The sequence below is a fragment of the Bombina bombina genome, chromosome 1, assembly GCF_027579735.1.
Source record: "Bombina bombina isolate aBomBom1 chromosome 1, aBomBom1.pri, whole genome shotgun sequence".
NCBI lineage: Eukaryota > Metazoa > Chordata > Amphibia > Anura > Bombinatoridae > Bombina > Bombina bombina.
Window position 1 is genome coordinate 1,278,659,385 of NC_069499.1, and position 15,106 is coordinate 1,278,674,490.

Here is a 15,106-nt window from a genome sequence, read left to right on the forward strand (position 1 = left end):
TTTAGTTTAAGTGTACCTTATTTGTGGTGTTCAGCTGAAGGTATCTCTTTCTGGTAGTAAGATGGTCCGGTGGGAGTATATTTCCATCCATTGAATATCTCACTTTAGTAATGCCATCCGTTCAATTATTATGTGTCTAGTTGTGCGTTATGTGGAGTCGATATTGGCCCTTGAAATAATTGTGATGAATTTTGAATGTAAGGAGGTTAAAATTAAGATAAATCGGGGCAGCAATATTGGTAGCTCCATATGAATCACTGTTAATATGCCTATTATCAGTGAATGTACAGACCATTCAGCTATATCACTTTAATATATAGAATCTATGGACCAAGATGACTTGAAACATATGTTTTATTGAGTATTTCACCCTTGCAAACCAAGCCCAAAGGCAGGCTCCTTACAGAGAGGCTCTCAACAACCCCCCCGGTCATACTACAGGCCGGGTAAGCAGTGCACAGACACTGATAAAACATTAATTTATCATTGATAATACCTATGTCTATTTTGCCATCCTTGTACTACGAAATAGATAGGAGAAGAAGAATAAGGAGCTTCTTCGCTACGCACGTCCCTATAAAAAATGGCGCCTGATGTTGCTATACTACTTAGGGCTGTAGCCCGCTTGCTAGATGAACATCACAAAAGGATACTATAAAGCTGGTCAGATGAAGTGGACAGCCTGCGAGCTCTAACAAAGCAGAGTGGACATCGTTTTGTGATGCCAGGATTTCTCCCAGGGGAACATGTTAAAGAGGCCAGCCCCCAAGTGCACCTCCCACATACAACAGACCCCTTGCCACAGGTTCAAGCCCCGGCTAAGATAACACAGCACTGGCACCTAAGTATACCAGAGGATAATGCTCCAGATGTGAATATCCCTTTGGATTACTCACCAGGATTGAGAGCACTAGCAAATCACTCCTCCGGGTGGAGGCTGCAGGTGGAGAGACCCACAAGCTAAACCAGGGCGAATACACATATCACCTCTCCCAACCCAATGGTGATGTGTCTTGAGGAGAGTGATAAGGGGAGACTTGTTCCAGGGCTCTCACCATACCCCCGCCAAAGGACGCCTCTCTGAGATCCTTAGTCTCATCTGGATTTGCAAGCCGTAGTCATCGATCACACAGCATTACTAAGAGGAGGAAATCTTCTTTACAAGGTCCCCACAGCTTAACTGGAAGCTCGTACACACCACATGGTCCAACTTTAACCTGGTCATGCCTTCTAAGCTGGGAGATCGATGAGGCAAGGAGGAAAACAGGTATTGGATAAGACGGCATACAATATCCCACGCTACTCTCCCTACTCTTGATGCGATGCAATCAGACAGCACACTATATTTTCACATATGTAGGACTTACCCTAAGACTCAATAGGAACATATTAACTCTGCCTATACTTGTTTGGGGTCACTTTCCACCATGATCATGGACGAAATAGTGATTCAACCAACTTTACTATGGGCTTTGAGTGTTTTCTCTATTTTGTTTTACACTTTTTTCTCTTTGCTTATGTATTGTTTGATATTGGTAAGGCACGCATTTTTTTTATCTCCCCAGCCTGACATCCAGATGGAGGTAGATATAAAATTTACATACCTCCACTGCTACCCTGCTACTATGAATGTTCCTTCTATGTTATTTAAGGGGGCCTAATTGAAAAGCTATTACATATCCTGGGGGGGAACCTCACTTTTTGCTTTGCCTGGAGCTTTACTGCCTGTAATCTGCTCTTTGTTGATACCCTGTTGCTATAATAGTGTACTACTGGGGATTTCTCTGTGGGAATCATGTACCTACATTTGTTACTGTTATTGTGATGTGATCTCATTAAGGGAGCTTCGTGCATATGTCAGGTGCACAATGTTATTCTTAGTCCAGTTACTGGTTAGACTGCCTGTAGGGGATAAAAATTTTTATTTATGTTCCTCCTGCTTCCTTTATAAAGTTATGACTATGGCAATACTGTTATAATTCCTCTGCTTATACTACTGTCCTCTATTTATCGTACAGTAGATATATCTATAAATCTATGTAGATTAAGGAATATCTTTGAAAGCCATCAAATTCCAGGTGGAAACCTCCTATTATGATACTTACAGTATATAGCAGAGTAAACAATCCCTAATAGCCCTTGTGCTTCCTCATAGCCCTTTATAATCCACAACAATGTTTGTACCCAGCTCCATATGGTTCTCTCATTATTGTAATTGATACCGGACTGTCGGAGGCCAGGACGGTCTGGCGTCTTTATCATAGTGAACACATATTCCACACCTATTAATACTAGGCACCATTTATTATGGCTGGGCATATAGGTCTCTAAAACCCTTTCAGGGATTGGTTTTGGGGTAATTTTTTAACATGCTTGTCAGTCTCGGTCTTATTATTGATGCTTAATTGACAAGAAATCCACAACATATATCTTTACACTCTAGGGCAAATTTTCCAGTCTGTCCCTTACTGTCAGGTTTTTTCCCTGTTTTGTTTGTCATGTGCTGCTGGCAGCCATTTTACTCACCTCTCTTCCTGACTATGGTGCATTGTGAGGGATGCTGCTCATTTCCTGCACTTCCTTTTATGGCCAGACTGGTGTGCATCATCCATGTGAGACAGGATGCAGTCTCAGAATTGTGATGTCATCACTTATTATTTAAAGGGCCTCTGTTCAGTATGCTTTGCCTTTGCGTTGTCTCAGTCCTGTTTGTGAGAGTTCCTGTGTATTACCTGGCTGCCTGACATCCTTCCTGGTTCCTGATCCCTGGCTTGTTCCTGACTCTGCTGTTTTCCTTGTCCTGATTCCGGCTCATCTGACTATTCGCTTTGGCTCCTGACTCGGCTCGTTTGACTACCAGCTCTGGTTTTGACTCCTGGCTTGTTATTTGACTTGTGGAATTTTTATTATTTTTTGCTATTAATAAAGGTGTGATTATTTTTGCACTTCTCATCTCAGTCTGATTCCTGGCACCCTGTCATTACGCAAAGGCCATGAATCCTGATGGTGCTAATAATCCACCTTTACCTGCCATCATTTCCAGGATGGATGTACAGGATCACCGCTTGGATCAATTTGCACTAGCCCTGCAAACCCTGCTGACTCACACTGAACATTTGGACCAAAGTGTCCTGCAAGTTATGGCTGCTCCTGTTTCCGCTGCTGCACCTATGCCTACCAGGAGCATGTCCAGTTCTGCACCTCTACCTCAGCAATATGGAGGCAATCCTATTTAGTGCAGAGGGTTTTTGAACCAGGTGGGCATTTACTTTGAGATGTTACCTCAGGCGTTTCCCTCTGACAGAGCTAAGGTGGGATTTCTCATCTCGTTACTCTCTGACACAGCTCTTGCCTGGGCTAATTCCTTGTGGGAGACTAATAAACCTGTGATTTCAAATTACCCTGAATTTGTGGCCTCCTTTTGAAGGGTATTTGATGTTCTGGCTTGCTCCTCCTCTGCTGCTAAATGACTCATGTCCATTCAGCAAGGTACAAGATCTGTTGCTCAGTATGCTATTGAGTTCCATACGCTTGCCGCAGAGGTAGGTTGGAACAATGAAGCCCTTGCTGCCGCCTTCTTTCATGGGCTCTCTGATGCGATTAAAGATGAAGTTGCTGCCAGAGATTTACCAGAGGATCTCGAGGCATTGGTGTCTTTTTTTATCCTAATTGACATCAGACTCAGAGAGAGGCCCTCTTTCAAGGAGCGCTTGCGGAAGCCTCCTGTTCCATTGTGTTCATTCCCACCCATGCCTCCCTCTCCTCCCATGCCTCCTGGTCCCGAGTCACCAGGTACTGCTGAGCCGATGCAGTTGGGATTCACGCGTCTCTCAGCGGCAGAGAGGGCCTTTAGGAGGAGGGAGGGGCTCTGCCTCTATTGTGGGTTACAGGGCCACCATTTGAAGTCTTGTCCTACACGGCCGGGAAATGCTCACACCTAAGGTCCTGTTGGGGGCAGACCTTGGGTGGTTTATCCTCGTCCCCGGAACTGCTTAAGGAGAAACCTTTGGTCACGGTTGTCCTTTCCTGGGTGGACTCCTCCATAGTCACTCAGGCTCTTGTTGACTCCGGTGCTGCTGGCTGTTTCATCGACAGTGCATTTGTATCAAAGCACTCCATTCCTGTTTTGCCTCGGTCCGTTCCGCTTGCTATTGAAGCCATTGATGGCAGGTCCCTTCAGCCCGCACTCGTTACTCACGAAACTGCTCTGTTTTCCATGGCTGTTGGGGCTCTCCATTTTGAAGCCCTACAGTTCCATTTGATAAACTCTCCACATTTTCCGGTTGTTCTGGGTTATCCCTGGCTCGAAAAGCACAATCCCAGTCTCGACTGGCGCAGGTCCAAAATTATGTCGTTGGTCCCGCAATGTATTTCCACTTGTCTTCGTAAACCAGTTAAAGTCTTGTGCACTTCTTCGGTATCTCAATTGCCAGAGGAGTACCGAGAGTTACTAGAGGTTTTTGACAAGGTGCGTGCCGGTACATTGCCTCCTCACCGGTCTTACGATTGTGCCATAGACCTGCAACCCGGAGCCATTCCTCCTAGGGGCCGGGTGTATCCTCTGTCTGTTGCAGAGAATTGTGCTATGGAGGAGTATGTTGCCGATGCTCTGTCGTGGGGGATCATCCGCAAATCCTGCTCTCCTGCAGGGGCTGGCTTCTTCTTTGTGAAGAAAAAGGGTGGCGAGTTAAGACCATGCATTGATTATAGGGGTCTTAATCGTCTTACCATTAAGAATGCTTACCCTTTTCCGCTCATTACGGAACTCTTTGACCGCCTCAAAGGAGCTCCGGCCTTTACTAAACTTGATTTGAGGGGAGCGTACAATCTCGTTAGGATTAAGGAGGGCAACGAATGGAAAACAGCATTTAACACCAGGAGCGGGCATTATGAGTATCTTGTAATGCCCTTTGGCCTATGTAATGCTCCTGCTGTTTATCAGGAATTTATTAATGATGTCCTACGAGATATGTTGCAACAGTGTGTTGTGGTGTACTTAGACAACATCCTCATACACTCACCCACACTTGAGGCTCATCGTTATGATGTTACACGGGTTCTTCAGAGACTACGTGAGACTGCGGCCTGTTTTGTAAACTTGAGAAATGTGAGTTCCATCAGACTCAAGTAACCTTCCTAGGTTATGTTATCTCTGTTGCAGGGTTCTCCATGGATCCTGACAAGTTATCTGCAGTTCTGCAGTGGCCTCACCCAGTTGGTCTTCAATCTATTCAATGTTTTTTGGGGTTCCCCAATTACTATAGAAAGTTTATTAAAAACGTTTCTTCCTTGGTCAAACCTATCACAGACAAGAAAATGATCCACTCCATTGGTCACCTACTGCCATTTAGACCTTTGATAGTCTTAAGACTGCCTTTGCTGCCGCTCCAGTTCGGGCTCATCCTAACCCTGTCCTGCCTTTCGTTCTTGAGGTCGATGCATCTGAGACTGGAGTAGGTGCCCTCTTGTCTCAACGTCCTACGCCTGACGGTTCCTTGCATCCGTGTGGTTTCTACAGAGTCTGTACTTACTCCTATTATACCTCCTGACCATATTTTGGCTACAATACATACTATTTTGACTTCTCCCTTGGGGGAGGAGATTCTGGCTGCACAAACCAATGCACCTCCTGAGAAACCTAGTGGTAAGTGTTTTGTTCCTGAGAATCTTCGAACTAAACTTTTGCACACTTACTACTATCCTAAAGCCGCAGGTCACCCAGGCAAGAACCAAAGGATTTGGTCTGTCACTCAACAATTCTGGTGGTCAGGTCTTCGTTCTGATGTTGCTGTGTATGTTGCCTCCTGCTCAGTTTGTGCACAGAATAAGACTCCTCGACATCTTCCTGTGGGTCTTCTTCAACCTATTGCTAATGGTGAGCGTCCTTGGACACATCTTTCCATGGACTTCATTGTCGAGCTCCCTGTTTCCAATGGCAATACCGTTATCCTTAGGGTGGTTGACCGTTTTTCTAAAATGTCACATTGCATTCTTTTGATGAAGCTGCCTACCGCTCAGGAGCTTGCTTCAATTTTTGCCAGGGAGGTCTTCTGTTTACATGGGTTAGGTTTAATTGTAACATGGTAAATTTGTATTTATTTTAGCTAGGTAGTTATTAAATAGTTATTAACTATTTAATAACTATTGTACCTAGTTAAAATAAATACAAAGTTGCCTGTAAAATAAAAATAAACCCTAAGATAGCTACAATGTAATTATTAGTTATATTGTAGCTATATTAGGGTTTATTTTACAGGTAAGCATTTAGTTTTAAATAGGATTCATTTATTTAATTATAGTAAATTTATTTCGTTTTATTTAAATTATATTTAAGTTAGGGGGTGTTAGGGTTAGGGTTTAGACTTAGGTTTAGGGGTTAATAACCTTATTATAGTAGCGGCGACGTTGGGGGCGGGAGATTAGGGGTTAATAATTGTAGGTAGGTGGCGGCGATGTTAGGGAGGGCAGATTAGGGGTTAATAAAATTTATTATAGTGTTTGCGAGGCGGGAGTGCAGCGGTTTAGGGGTTAATACATTTATTATAGTGGCGGCAATGTCCGGTCGGCAGATTAGGGGTTAATACTTGTAGTTAGATTGCGGCGACGTTGGGGGGGGCAGATTAGGTGTTAATAACTATAATGTAGGGGGTCGGCGATGTTAGGGACAGCAGATTAGGGGTTAATAGCTATAATGTAGGTGGCGGTGATGTACGGTCGGCAGATTAGGGGTTAATACTTGTAGTTAGATTGCGGCGACATTGGGGGGGGAAGATTAGGGGTTAATAACTATAATGTAGGGGTCGGCGATGTTAGGGACAGCAGATTAGGGGTTAATAGCTATAATGTAGGTGGCGGCGATGTCCGGTCGGCAGATTAGGGGTTAATTACTTGTAGTTAGATTGCGGCGACGTTGGGGGGGGGGCAGATTAGGGGTTAATAACTATAATGTAGGGGTCGGCGATGTTAGGGACAGCAGATTAGGGGTTAATAGCTATAATGTAGGTGGCGGCGATGTCCGGTCGGTAGATTAGGGGTTAATACTTGTAGTTAGGATTGCGGCGACGTTGGGGGGGGGGCAGATTAGGGGTTAATAACTATAATGTAGGGGTCGGCGATGTTAGGGACAGCAGATTAGGGGTTAATAGCTATAATGTAGGTGGCGGTGGTGTCCGGTCGGCAGATTAGGGGTTAAATAATTTTATTATAGGGTTTGCGATGTGGGGGGGCCTCGGTTTAGTTGGTTCATAGGTAGTTTATGGGTGTTAGTGTTCTTTGTAGCACTCAGTAGTTAAGAGCTTTATATTCCGGTGTTAGCCCATAAAGCTCTTAACTACTGACTTTATTCGGTAGATTCGGATGGCTGTGTATTACACTAGTATTTACACCTAATATATAGTACATATAATACTAGTCTAATACACAGCATATCCCACCTAAAACATACCGAATTTCCGAATTTCGGAACCGAATCGAACCGAATAGAAACAAATTCAGCCGAATTTATTCGAATCCGAATAAATCCGAAACAAATTAATTCGAATCCGAATAAATCCTAAATGAATTCATTCAAATTTTGCCGAACTCGAATCGATCCGAACCGAAATTCGAAAAGTCCGAATCGATCCGAACCGAAAACGAACCAAATTTTTTAGCCATGCACATATCTACTGAGGATCTGAAAAAAAAAGAATTGTTGCTCTACAAAAAGATGGCGTAGGCTATAAGAAGATTGCCAAGACCCTTAAACTGAACTGTAGCACGGTTGGTAAGACCATACAGCGGTTTCACAGGACAGGTTCCACTCATAAAAGGCCTCGTCATGGTCGACCAAAGACGTTGAGTGTACGTGCTCAGCGTCATATCCAGAGGTTGTCTTTGGGAAATAGACGTATGAGTGCTGCCAGCATTGCTGCAGAGGTTGAAGGGGTGGGGGGTCAGCCTGTCAGTGCTCAGACCATACGCTGCACACTGCATGAAATTGGTCTGCATGGCTGTCGTCCCAGAAGGAAGCCTCTTCTAAAGATAATGCTGTGGTCCGATGAGACCAAGATAAACTTATTTGGTTCAGATGGTGTCAAGGGTGTGTGGCGGCAACCAGGTGAGGAGTACAAAGACAATTGAGTCTTGCCTACAGTCAAGCATGGTGGTGGGAGTGTCATGGTCTGGGCCTGAATGAGTGCTGCTGGCAATGTGGAGCTACAGTTAATTGAGGGAACTATGTATTACAACATGTACTTTGACATACTGAAGCAGAGCATGATCCCCTCCCTTCAGAGATTAGGCCGCAGGGCAGTATTCCAACATGATAACGACCCCAAACACACCTCCAAGATGACCACTCGCCTTGCTAAGGTAGCTGAGGGTAAAGGTGATGGACTGGCGAAGCATGTCTCCAGACCTAAACCCTATTGAGCATCGGTGGGGCATCCTCAAACGCAAGGTGGGGGAGCACAAGGTCCTCTAACATCCAACAGCTCTGTGATGTCTTGGAGGAGTGGACGAAGACTCCAGTGGCAACCTGTGAAGCTCTGGTGAACTCCATGCCCAAGAGGGTTAAGGTAGTTATGGAAAATAATGGTGGCCACACAAAATATTCACACTTTGGGCCCGATTTGGACATTTTCACTTAGGGGTGTACTCACTTTTGTTGCCAACGGTTTTAGACATTAATGGCTGTGTGTTGAGTTATTTTGAGGGGATAGCAAATTGACACTGTTATACAGGCTGTACACTCACTACTTTACATTGTAGCAAAGTTTCATTTCATCAGAGCTGTCACATGAAAAGATACAATAAAATATTTACAAAAATGGGAGGGGTGTACTCACTTTTATGGGATACTGTATATATATAAAATTAAAAGAAAAAGTGGTGGAATTTAAAAAAAAAATCTTTTAAATAATGCAAACAAAAATGATATGATAGTATAAAGCAACATAAACTCACCTAGATTACAAGGTCTTGTGTTAGCCTTAAAAAGCAGCGTTGAGAGGTCCCAATGCTGCTTTTTAACGCCCGCTGGTATTACGAGTCCTTGAAATGACAGGCTCACCGCTTACTTTTTTGGTCAGACTCGAAAATACTACAAATCCACTTACGTCAATTGTGTATCCTATATTTTCAATGGGACTTGCATAGTGCCGGTATTACGAGTCTTCCAAAAAGTGAGCGGTACAGCCTCTCCTGTCAAGACTGATACCGCATTTAAAAGTCAGTAGTTAAGAGTTTTATGGGCTAACGCCGTAGTATAAAACTCTTAACTAAAGTGCTAAAAAAGTACACTAACACCCGTAAACTACCTATTAACCCCTAAACCGAGGCCCTCCCGCATCGCAAACACACAACATTTTTTTTAACCCCTAATCTTCTGAACCAGACAACGCCGACACTATAAAAAATATATTAACCCCTAAACGGCCGCCCTCCCGCATCGCAAACACTAGTTAAATTTTATAAACCCCTAATCTGCCGTCCCTAACATCGCTGACACCTACCTACATTTATTAACCCCTAATCTACCGCCCCCATCGTCGCCACAACTATTATTAAATGTATAAACCCCTAAATCTAAGTCTAACCCTAAACCCTACACACCCCCTAACTTAAATATTATTTAAATATATCTGGATGGAGCTGCTCCGCACCGGATGGATGAAGATAGAAGATGCCGCCTGGATGAAGACTTCTGCCCCGTCTGGAGGACCTCTTCTTCCCGGCTTGGATGAAGACTTCTGCCCGTCTGAGGGACCACTTTACTGGCTTCGTGAGGACTTCGGCCTGGTTGGGTGAAGACTTCTCAAGGTAGCGTGATCTTCAAGGGGTTAGTGTTTAGGCTTATTAAGGGGGGATTGGGTGGGTTTTAGAGTAGGGTTGGGGTTGTAGGTGGTGGGTTTTAATGTTGGGGGGGTATTGTACTTTTTTACAGGTAAAAGAGCTGATTACTTTGGGGAAATGCCCCGCAAAGGGGCGATTTGGTTAATTTAGTATATGGTAGGGCTTTTTATTATTTGGGGGGCTTTTTTATTTTATTAGGGGGATTAGATTAGGTGTAATTAGTTTAAAAAAACTTGTAATTATTTTATTATTTTCTGTAATTTAGTGTGGGGGGGGGGTTCGTACTTTAGATAATTTTTTTAAATTGTATTTAATTGTATTTAGTTTAGGTAATTAATGTAATTATAGTGTAGTGTTAGGTGTAATTGTAACTTAGGTTAGGATTTATTTTACAGGTATATTTGTATTTATTTTAACTAGGAAGTTATTAAATAGTTAATAACTATTTAATAACTATTGTACCTAGTTAAAATAAATACAAACTTGTCTGTAAAATAAAAATAAACCCTAAGCTAGCTACAATGTAACTATTATAGTTTTAAATACAAATTATTTAGTTAATGATAGAAATATTTATTTAGATATATTTAAATTATATTTAAGTTAGGGGGGTTAGGTTTAGGGTTAGCCTGAGGTTTAGGGGTTAATACATTTAATATAGTGGCGGCGACATTGGGGCGGCAGATTAGGGGTTAATAAATATAATGTAGGTTTGGTGATGTTGGGGGCAGCAGATTAGGGGTTAATAAGTATAATGTAGGTGGCGGTGTCCAGAGCGGCAGATTAGGGGTTAATAATATTATGCAGGTGTCGGCTATGTCAGGGCGGTGGATTAGGGCTTAATTAGTGTAATATTAGGGGTGTATAGACTCGGGATTCATGTTAGGGTGTTAGGTGTAGACATAAAATGTGTTTCCCCATAGGAATCAATGGGGCTGCTTTAGGAGCTTTACGCTGCTTTTTTGCAGGTGTTAGGTTCTTTTCAGCCGGCTCTCCCCCATTGATTCCTATGGGGAAATCGTGCACAAGCATGTTTTGCCAGCTCACCGCTACCGTAAGCAGCGCTGGTATTGAGGTGAGATGTGGAGCTAAATTTTGCTCTCCGCTCACTTTTCTGCGGCTAACGCTGGGTTTCTTAAAACCGTAATACCAGCGTTGTCTGTAGGTGAGCAGTGAGGGAAAACTGCTCGTTAGCACCGCACACCATTACCGACAAAACTCGTAAACTAGCCGACTGTAAATTGCACTGATGTATTGCCTTTGCACTGTTTATATTATTGTGGACTAACTTCATCTTTCAATAGATAAGAAGAGTTCAGAGTAGTATGTGCAGGCTGCAGAATGAAGGGCATTTCTAAAGTTTACTTTCCTTTTAAATAAAAGAGCAAATCACTTATTAAGCCTCAAATAAAAGAGGTGGGGACCGTGTCATTTGAGGTTGTTACACAGCACTATGATCCCATTGGTTGATTACTTTTTTCCTGTTATGATGTCACTGCTGCTGTAGGGATTCAGTATAGAACTAAATGCAAAATACGAAGCCTCTTGTCTTGCAGTAAATTTGTTCTAAACATGATACTCTGATCCAAATCCTTCTCTTTTGGTGCCTGTCCGTGCAGCTGCAAGTCAGTGGTGAGTAAAACAAACTGTCAGAAGGGAATATTATTGTCTTTTCTAACAGAAATGCTTTAAAGGAACATTCCAGTACAATAATCTATTTCTCTAGAGCCCTGTGTTTTGCATGCATCTAAGAAACAAATATGTACTTTTTGCCTATTTAAAGATCATCTTGGATTGGAAATTCAAGAGTGAAATGTATGAAACTTTTTTTTTCTAAATATGGTCAGTTTAGGAAATAAATATTGGCAACCCTTACTTTACTGTTAGGTTCCTCGCACTCCCTAATTGTGAATGTGTCTAAGGCTTCAGACATGTAGAGTTGATCTCTGTAAACAGATTCTTAAATGGACATTAAATACTAAAATACATGTTATAAGCATAACATTGAGGTTATTATTCGTGGGTGCCAATATGCTGAAATCTAGTTTTCACTGATTTCCAATGCTGGTGTGTTTGTATATGTGCAGCAACTCTCCTTCAGATAGCTACAGTGTAGCCTGGTCCCAAAATGTTGGCACCCATAATTAGAGTTTGGTGCATGACATTTATTTACGGCTAGATTTAGAGTTTGGCGGTAGCGTAAAAACCAGCGTTAGAGGCTCCTAACGCTGGTTTTGGGCTACCGCTGGTATTTGGAGTTAGGAAAGGGTCTAACGCTCACTTTGCAGCCGCGACTTTTCCATACCGCAGATCCCCCTATGCGAATTGCGTATCCTATCTTTTCAATGGGATCTTTCTAACGCCGGCATTTAGAATCTTGGCTGAAGTGAGCGTTAGAAATCTAACGACAAAACTCCAGCCGCAGAAAAAAGCCAGTAGTTAAGAGCTTTCTGGGCTAACGCCGGTTTATAAAGCTCTTAACTACTGTGCTCTAAAGTACACTAACACCCATAAACTACCTATGTACCCCTAAACCGAGGTCCCCCCACATTGCCGCCACTCTATTAAAATGTTTTAATCCCTAATATGCCGACCGCACACCGCCGCCACCTACGTTATCCTTATGTACCCCTAATCTGCTGCCCCTAACACCGCCGACCCCTATATTATATTTATTAACTCCTAATCTGCCCCCCCAACATCGCTGCCACCTACCTACAATTATTAACCCCTAATCTGCCGACCGCACACCGCCGCCACCTACGTTATCCCTATGTACCCCTAATCTGCTGCCCCTAATACAGCCGACCCCTATATTATATTTATTAACCTCTAATCTGCCGCCCCCGCTATCGCTGACCCCTGCATATTATTATTAACCCCTAATCTGCCGCTCCGTACACCGCCGCAACCTACGTTATCCCTATGTACCCTTAATCTGCTACCCCTAACACCGCCGACCCCTATATTATATTTATTAAACCCTAATCTGCCGCCCCCAACGTCGCCTCCACCTACCTACAATAATTAACCCCTAATCTGCCGACCGGATCTCACCGCTACTCTAATAAATGTATTAACCCCTAAAGCTAAGTCTAACCCTAACTCTAACACCCCCTAAATTAAATATAATTTAAATCTAACGAAATAAATTAACTCTTATTAAATAAATTATTCCTATTTAAAGCTAAATACTTACCTGTAAAATAAACCCTAATATAGCTACAGTATAAATTTAATTATATTGTAGCATTTTATATTAATATATATTTAGGTACAATAAATATTAAAATATATAATACTAGTACAATAGCTATTAAATAGTTAATAACTATTTAATAGCACCTAGTTAAAATAATTACAAAATTACCTGTAAAATAAATCCTAACCTAAGTTACAATTAAACCTAACACTACACTAGCAATAAATTAATTAAATACAATACCTACAATTAAATACAATTAAATAAACTAACTAAAGTACAAAAAATAAAAAAGAACTAAGTTACAAAAAATAAAAAAATATTTACAAACATTAGAAAAATATTACAACAATTTTAAACTAATAACACCTACTCTAAGCAACCTAATAAAATAAACAAAGACCCCCAGAATAAAAAAAATGCCCTACCCTATTCTAAAATTAAAATAGAAAAGCTCTTTACCTTACCAGCCCTTAAAAGGGTCATTTGCGGGGCATGCCCCAAAGAATTCAGCTCTTTTGCCTGGAAAAAAAACATACAACACCCCCCCACCAACATTACAACCCACCACCCACATACCCCTAATCTAACCCAAACCCCCCTTAAATGAACCTAACACTAAGCCCCTCTCTCCCACCTTGTCTTCACCACACCGGGTCCCGATCTGTCCAGAAGAGCCTCCTGTGTCTTGATCCAAGCCCAAGCGGGGGCTGAAGACATCCATCCTCCGAAAATCCATATGCAATATGGTCAGAACAAAGAAAGAGTAAAACTCACAATTTGTGATGGCACGTATGCAGTGCAAACAGGCAGGCTGACAGTCACAGTGGTCAGCAAACTGGATACTTCTCCCATATCAGGGTGGATCCTGTCTCAGGTCTCTTGTCTGTCAGCGTCCAGGCCGCAACAACAGCAAACAACACAGTGTGGAAAAGTCACTAGTGCAGTGATACAGATGTAAAAAACTTCAATTTAATTAAACTACATTTTAACATTTACAGAGGTGTCTGCCTGTTACTTCCACAGAAGTTTTTTACATCTGTATCACTGCACTAGTGACTTTTCCACACTGTGTTGTTTGCTATTGTCGCGGCCTGGACGCTGACAGACCTGAGACAGGATCCACCCTGATACGGGAGAAGTATCCAGTTAGCTGACCACTGTGACTGTCAGACTGCCTGTTTGCACCGCATAAGTGCCATCACAAATTGTGAGTTTTACTCTTTCATTGTTCTGACCATATTGCATATGGATTTCACTATGAGGCGCCCCTTTCCTTTTCTTATTTAACCCCTTAATGACAACTGACGTACCAGGTACGTCCATTGTCATTAACTAGTAGTTAATGACAATGGACGTACCTGGTACGTCAGTTGTCTAGAGAGTGCTGGAAGCGATCGCAATCGCTTCCAGCAGCTCTCAGGGTATTGCAGTGATGCCTCCATATGGAGGCATCCTGCAATACCCTTTAGAAGACTCCGATGCAGAGAGAGCCACCTCTGTGGCCCTCTCTGCACCGGTAGCGAGTGCGGCCGTTCGTTGGTGGGTGGGAGCCAACAGGGAGGAGGGTGGGCGGCCCATCGCTACCCGGCATCCGGTTCCTAGAAGTGCAATGTGCACGCCGGGTGCCGGGAGCGCGCGGGGCGCGCGTGCGCGCGTGCGCGCGCATTAGCTGGCCACTGACACCAATGAGGGAAGAGGGGGGGGAAATATATATTTTTTTAAATCATATAAAAGGATCTGGGAGGGGGAGGGGGGTAGGGGTATTGTGGGGGGCTGCTACACTACAGAAAACCCCCCAAAAAAGAAAAAAAGCAGAAAATACTTATATGTTTTTGTGCAAATTGGGTACTGGCAGACAGCTGCCAGTACCCAAGATGGCCGCAATTAGATAGGGGAGAGGGTTAGAGAGCTGGGGGGGGATCATGGAGGTTGGGGCTAAGGCAGGAGTCCATCACAGCTAAAATATTTTATTTTTTTTATAAAAAAAAAACAAAAACCTCCTTTTATTAGTACTGGCAGACTTTCTGCCAGTACTTAAGATGGCGGGGACATTTGTGGGGTGGGGGA